Below are 7,403 nucleotides of genomic sequence, written 5' to 3'. Positions count from 1 at the left end.
GGCAACAGTATAGAGCGTGGTCAGACTGCAAAAATATACAGGTTCAGGCCACCGGCTTTATACTTGCAAAGATAATTTGCATGAATTGTATGAAATGTAATTTTTCATCAATCATCAAATTAAGTTAAACAAAAAATGCTTGAAATTTTTTTAAATCAAACTTTTATTTCAAGTTTTATGACCTTTATGATTCTTTTCAGATATCATTTATTGTGCTATCATATAAAAGCACTCATAGTTTAGACTAATTATGTTTTTTCAAAATAATTGGATTCGCTTTTATGAAACAGTATTGTTACAAAACTAAAGTTTGTTAATCAAAATGTAGTGGTAGAATGATTATCAACAGGGAAATGTGCAAAGCAAAACTACATTTTCTGACTAGTTTTACTAGCATTAAGTATAATATGTTAGTGTTCATCCGTGCTCTTCTACAGAAATTAGAAACTTCGACGGGGCGATAGCGACACGTCACAGAAGATTGTTTCTACTTTCTGTACAACAGCACGGATGAATACTAATATATTTAGTGTCAAGCTTTATTTGGCCACATTATCATTCACTTTATTACGTCACTATACGGTTCTATAAAGTACTATGTAAGATAGAAGTCGACTATGGACGGAATTCGATATAGCATCGACTTTTGTTCTTCTATGTGAAAATTAACACACAGAAATAGAGCGTTTTCATTGGATGACAAATAAAGTTGGACACTAATTTCAGTTAATGTCTTTTACTGCCGATTGGAAATGAGAAAGTTGGCATTTTACAGACTAAAATAATAAAGTTTCAGCGTATCAAGTCAATATTACGTGAGGCCGAGTAGTTTTTCTGAAAACTATAACTGTAAAATTTATGAAGAGGGAATGTCCAATTCATTTATTAAAACCTTTCAACCGTTGATCGTGCTTACTTTATGAAGTGAATTTGCCCTCCATTGAATTTGGAATAAATAATTCAGAGTGTGGTATTTCAAAATAAACTGACAAAAAATGAACTACCAACAGTATTCGGCCATGTTCAGACTGCACATATGCACAGACTGGCCTGGCATTATACATGTAGTAATGGCAAAGGCTTATAAATTTCAATACCTGATCTAATTAACTTTAAATTAACTTGATGAACACAAGAATGCTAACGTTTCGTTTAACCAAGAAAAAAAAACTGCTCTGTATTTAAACGACACCACATAATAAAAATATATTATCATAACAAATAAAAAAAACTAAAAACTATACACGCAAAAAAATACCCACAAAGTAAAACTATTTTATTGATTTAGATTTTTTTGTTCGCTATTTCTCAGAAACTGTTTTCTCCAGACTAATTTTTGTCACATGATCTTGAAACTTTATCAGATTAAAAAGTAATTTCGAGTTTTAAAGATTATAAAAACTGTTACATCAGTAACAAAACCATAATTTTTTATTCTGTTAAACTGAATTCTTAAAAGTCGTTTTTCTAAATTGAAAAGTTAGTTCCTGGTTGTCGTTAAGGACAAATACCTTTATAAAATATGACATTTGACACATGTAGGTATTTTGGCATTTCAAAATATATTAATAAATCCTTTGCCTGCAGAATTTATGTAATCACCATGTCTTGCTTTTAATTTTGCACCGTTTAGTACAAGCATAAGAGATTTTAGGAGCCAACAGTTTAGAGAAGGGTCAGACTTCACTGTTTCTGTTCATAAGTACATATGAGTCACGCCATGACAAAACCAACATAATTCGTTTGCGACCAGCATGGATCCTGATCAGACTGCGAGGATGCGCAGGCTGGTCTGGATCCATGCTGGTCGCAAACGCACTCTGTTGGTTTTGTCGTGACGCGGCTCATATAGTTTGTACAATTATCCATGAAAATAAAAAATAAAATATTGACTGGGGGCATGAGGGAACAGCTCTTTCAGATGAAATGCTACACAGTTAGTTTCTTGGTGATAATGTGGCTATGCAACATTTTTTGAGGACTTGGTGTACATATTGCAACACAACATCTTTTTTAGGACATGTTGCAACACAACATGTGTACATATTGCAACACAACATACTTAAGGACTTGCAATACCACATTTTCTTGGTGTGACACTGTTGTATATTTTTCTTTATTCTTTCAATGCAAAACGCAAACCATTTTTCACACCAAAAAATGGTCAATTTAAATACTTAAATTGAATTAACTGTTGACAAAATTGTAATGATTATTTGCAGCTATTTTATTTTCTAACTTGGTTTAGTACATCACACTTTCTAAATCACAATATTTGTGATTTACAAGTATGTATGGTAATGAAACATTGTTATATGTTTATAAGATTTGTATATATGAGCTGTGTCATGACAAAACCAACATAATGGGTTTTGCGACCTACATGGATCCAGACCAGCCTGCGCATCCGCGCAGTCTGATTAGTATCCATGCAGTTTGCTTATCAACTCTATTACAAGATTAGTGGAGAAACTGACAGCGAACAGCATGGATCCTGATCAGACTGCGCGGATGTGCAGGCTGGTCTGGATCCATGCTGGTCGCAAACAAATTATGTTGGTTTTGTCATGACGCGGCTCATATGTGAATCATGCAGGAAGAGACATTTTATACTGCTGTATGACCATTTGATATATGCCCTTAATGTTGTTCATGTTTTTAGGCTCCCTGAAAATATTTAGGGAGCATATAGTTCCTGCTTTGTTTATCCATCGGGTTTCCCTGGCAACAGATATCATCTTTATTGGGTAGATACCTCACATGGTCCTGTTACTTTCGGTTGAGTGAAGAGTCACTCAAGTCAAGGTTACCGATACTAAAAATAGATGTTTACACATTTTGTTCACTTTATTTTCATTGAAATACATCCGCAGACATATTCAGGCTCGGGGAGCAGCCATTGCTTTTAGCGATTTGTTTTTGTTTCATGTAGGAAATTTAATTTGATTCATGACCTTCACATTCACACTGTAACACCATTTATTGCAGCTGTTAGATGTTGAGTTTTGCATGAGTTTGGATTGTAAATGCAGTAGTTTACGTTTGTTGGATTGGTCACACATTATAAATAGAAATTGAAAATAGTATAGGTGTGGTAAAAGCCAACAAAGTTTGTTTAATTAATTACAATACATGTTCAAGTAGAAACTTAAGTGTGTCATGTATTTTGAGATAAATTTAAAACAAAATAAGATGATCTAAATGATGTCCAAGTGTATTGATATATCCAATAACAATCTGATGATAATTAGAAGCCAAAGGTCCGCTACAGTTAAACACTTAAGGTATGACAAACCTAATGCATTACCTCTGTGTTCAAACGGGCTAGAATTACTGCTAGCTGCATTGAAACTGGGGGTCGTGGGTACAAACCCCAGAAGGGTCACCTTTATATAATTTCAATTGGTATTTATTTGCTAAATAATGCTAATTTTAATAACAAATATGGTACATGTACCTGATATTTTCAAAGTCTAATAAAATCAAAATTACATTGCAAAAGTATTTAATATTTAACGAGATCAATATGTTTTTGAAAAAAAAATAAGGCAAACTTTTAAAACAGCCCCACATTTTGATAGATATTGGAGATGTTTTTTTTAATGAGGCTCTCAAACCAAACAAGGAAAATGGTCAAACAAGTGTTAAAAGTGGGTGGGGTAGTGTAACATTTTTATACATAATTCAACAATTTTTAATAGAAACATTCATTATGCTTGTGTGATTTGTTAGCCGAGTTGATTTGTAAGCTGAATGCTTTTGTGTTTATTCAAAATAATCAATAGGATGACATTATAATTTTTTTAGGATTTCCTCATTTCTGAAAAAGAGCCCTTTTAATACTCAAGTTTTAGTTAACAAAAGTGTCCATATCCCGTTAACCGTATGGTAAATTTTGTTTAAATTAAGCATAAAGTTAAATCTATTACACAATTCAGCAGGTTAAAGGTTAAATGTACTTAAGATATTTTTTGTTACGACTGAATTTTTTTTTGTAATTGAAGGCTTAACGTAACTGATTTTCAGTTGACAATAAGATTGAATAATGCGAAATCATGAAACTACGATGGTGAAAACGCGACTGTACGATGGTGAAAACACGATAGTTTATCGCGTTTTCATCATCGTAGTATCGTACTGTCGCGTTTTCATCATCGTACTTTCGCGTTTTCATCATCGTACTTTCGCGTTTTCACCATCGTAGTTTCGTGATTTCGCGTTTTCACCATCGTACTATCGACTATCGCGTTTCAGATCAACACATTAAGAGGCAATGGCCCTAACGGCATTCCGTATTTTTAACCGTGGGCGCTGCCATTTTGTTTCTTATTGTTTTTTTACCTCCGCTGTTGAAGAATATAGATTTGATAAACGCGATGTCATTGGTAGATATTTTATGCACCTGTTGCTGTATATCAACGCAAATCTATTCATTTTACCCACGGTTGATTGCATGTTATGTAACATGTTTATCAATCGTGGGTATCCGACGATGATGCTATTGTTATTTTGATGAAATATGTTGCATACATCATGTACGTGTGGGTATAAGTTTTGGTGTGATGCGAGATATTCTTCTGAATTTTTAGAACAGTTTTCTAAAGTTCTTGACTAACTTGAGACTGGAGTATTACTACTGATTGTTATTGCGATATGTTTATAAGTGATATCTTGATTACGGTTTCGTTAACACAACTTTCAAAGGAAGATCGTGTATTATTTATAATAATTCTTTGTTGTTTACATAGTGATTTTGTGTGAAGTAATATCCGGTGAATAAACATATCTGAGAAATTCCCCAATCCCCCCCACACACACACACACACTCCCTATAGTCTGTTGTAATCGCTGTTTGTTGACATTACTTATGTAACAATTCTGTTGTTAAACTTGTTTCTTTTCTTGCACATAATTAATTGCTCACTTTGACTTGAACTCTTGTTATGCCACTGCAGCATCTGCGATCGTACATATTTCAAAACAGCCTTCACATCTCACAACAGCCCATAGTTGAGTATAAAACTAGCACAGTAGTTTGGTCACATTTCGGCCCATTTTTTGGAATCGGCCCAGTCGTTTTTGGCCGCGCAAGTCTGGTTTCGGCAGACCTTTTTCGGCCCATTTTTTAAATCATATGTATTTAATATAATTAGTGTATTTTTTATTATTATTATCTACTATTATATTAGTGTCTATTTGGAAAGGGCTGTTGATTGGTGAATGAATATGGACCACTCAACCCCACCGCCTGAGTATAGCGGGGGGGGGAGGGGCATTGACTTAAAACCAAGCCGATCACTGGTAAAATCTTCGCCCTGCGGGGCATATTCAGATAATAACATTCCTGCCTTATGCCCCGGAACAGCGCAGACATCACACGATTCTTTTTTAACCCACACTCCCCCGGGGGCAAGGGAGATGGTTACAAGGGACTGGTGTATTACAATAATGCACAATGAAAGATCTAAATAGGTCCTTATATTCCACTGATTTAGAAAAAACATATATATATACATATATATACATGTACATGTATATATCAGAGACATAGATAATATCTTTGTCTCTGTATATATATATATATATATATATATATATATATATATATATATATATATATATATATATATATATATATATATATATATATATATATATATATATATATATATATATATATATATATATATATATATATATAAAAGTGTTATTATCTTTTTGATACTTACAAAAATGAAAATGTTGGTATTTACAAATGGCGTTTGTAAATGGGGTACTGTAATTTACAGATGGCGAAGTGTTTGAAAATGGTGTTTTACAAATAGCTTAATTATCCAAACCTCTACTTTGCAAATGGCGTCATGTAAAATTATGTACGAAAAAAGTAAAAAACAAAACAAAAATAAAATATGTACCAAAAACTCAAATGAAATATGTATGCAAAACTAAAATAAAAATATGTCTGCAAAACTTAAAAGAATATGTATGCAAAACTAAAAAAAGTATGTATTCAAAACTAAAAAAAAATGTATGACAAACAAAAAAAAACAACCAAAAATATGTACGAAAAAAAAGTATCAAAAAAAAAAAAAAGTTGCAAATGTCACTTTTTTGCCACCGTTCAAAATATTTTAGTACAGAAATCGTGTATTCCTAAAGTTTAAAGATGCTGCGAAAAAATATCCCGTTCTGTCAGTCATTTACTTGATAACTTTTGGTGCCATGTTGAGCTCCATTTTAAATATGAAAGGAATGAAATAAAATGCAGTTAATATTTTTTCCCCCTCCGTAACAACTGTTCGCCAGATGCTTTTTTAATGGGAAATCTTACATACTTCTTTAGAAAGATGAATTTTATAATGATAAAAATAATGGTATCAGAGAAATGTAAGATGCTTGTTACCTGAATAAAGTAGCGATAAATGTGAAATTATTTGTCATAAAAGTAGTTAAAAACAATGTAGTATTTGACTTCCATAATTATAAAATATGTAAACTACTTATCACTATAACAGTACTGTACTCATCATTGTCAAAAAGCAACAGATGAAAAAGATGGTTCAGGTAATTGGCCAATGTGTATTTTTTTGATAATATAAAAGAACATCAAAATAAAAAAGCTGAAGAAAAACAAATAAAAGCCTTTAAAATGTTACTTTTAAACCTCGGGGAGATCGCTACCCCACAATTCCCTCTATACCCCCAGTGAGAATTTTACATTATTCTGAAGCTCGCTCTTAATGTGCGACTACTTAAATAGTTGATATTTTAACTGCCTGTACGGACTACTACTAAAGCCGCATCTTCACCTAGTCAAGTTTCTAATGTGTCACATTTAGCTAAATGAATGGCTATTTTAACATATCATCAGGCAAATTTTTTACTGAAATGTCTTACTAAAAATACCCAGAATTTATACCTTTGTCTATGCAAAGACTATCATATTTCTGTAAAATGTGTAAATAACAAACGGGAAAATGATGCATTTAGCTAAAAACAACGGAGTTAATGAAAGGTGTACATTCTTTTAAAATAAATGGAAACTTTTAGAAAAACATATTTTAAGCTTAAAGCTGCATGCCTCCAAATGAGTCAAAATATTTCAATAAAATCAAACTTGAGAAATATGTACTACGATTATAGGAAATGTATAATGATTCAAGATTCAAGTAATATTTTACATATTATGTGCGGTCAATGACTGAGTTTTCAATATTTACAACTATATTCCTACTGCGTTACTAACGCATTAAGAGCTATTTATGCATATTTTGACAACTTTTTGGTAATTTACGTAAGTTATAAGTGCCATTGATAATGTGCAAATTGCTTCCTTTTTGTTATTCCACAATATCATACATTCAAATAAATTTTCAAAATTTTCATGAAAATTAGGCGTGCTG

Source organism: Ruditapes philippinarum, unplaced genomic scaffold, assembly GCF_026571515.1.
Source record: "Ruditapes philippinarum isolate M1 unplaced genomic scaffold, ASM2657151v2 ctg5763_1_1_1_1, whole genome shotgun sequence".
NCBI classification, from domain to species: Eukaryota; Metazoa; Mollusca; class Bivalvia; order Venerida; family Veneridae; genus Ruditapes; species Ruditapes philippinarum.
The sequence above is the reverse complement of the archived record's forward strand: the minus strand, read 5'-3'. Positions refer to the sequence as shown.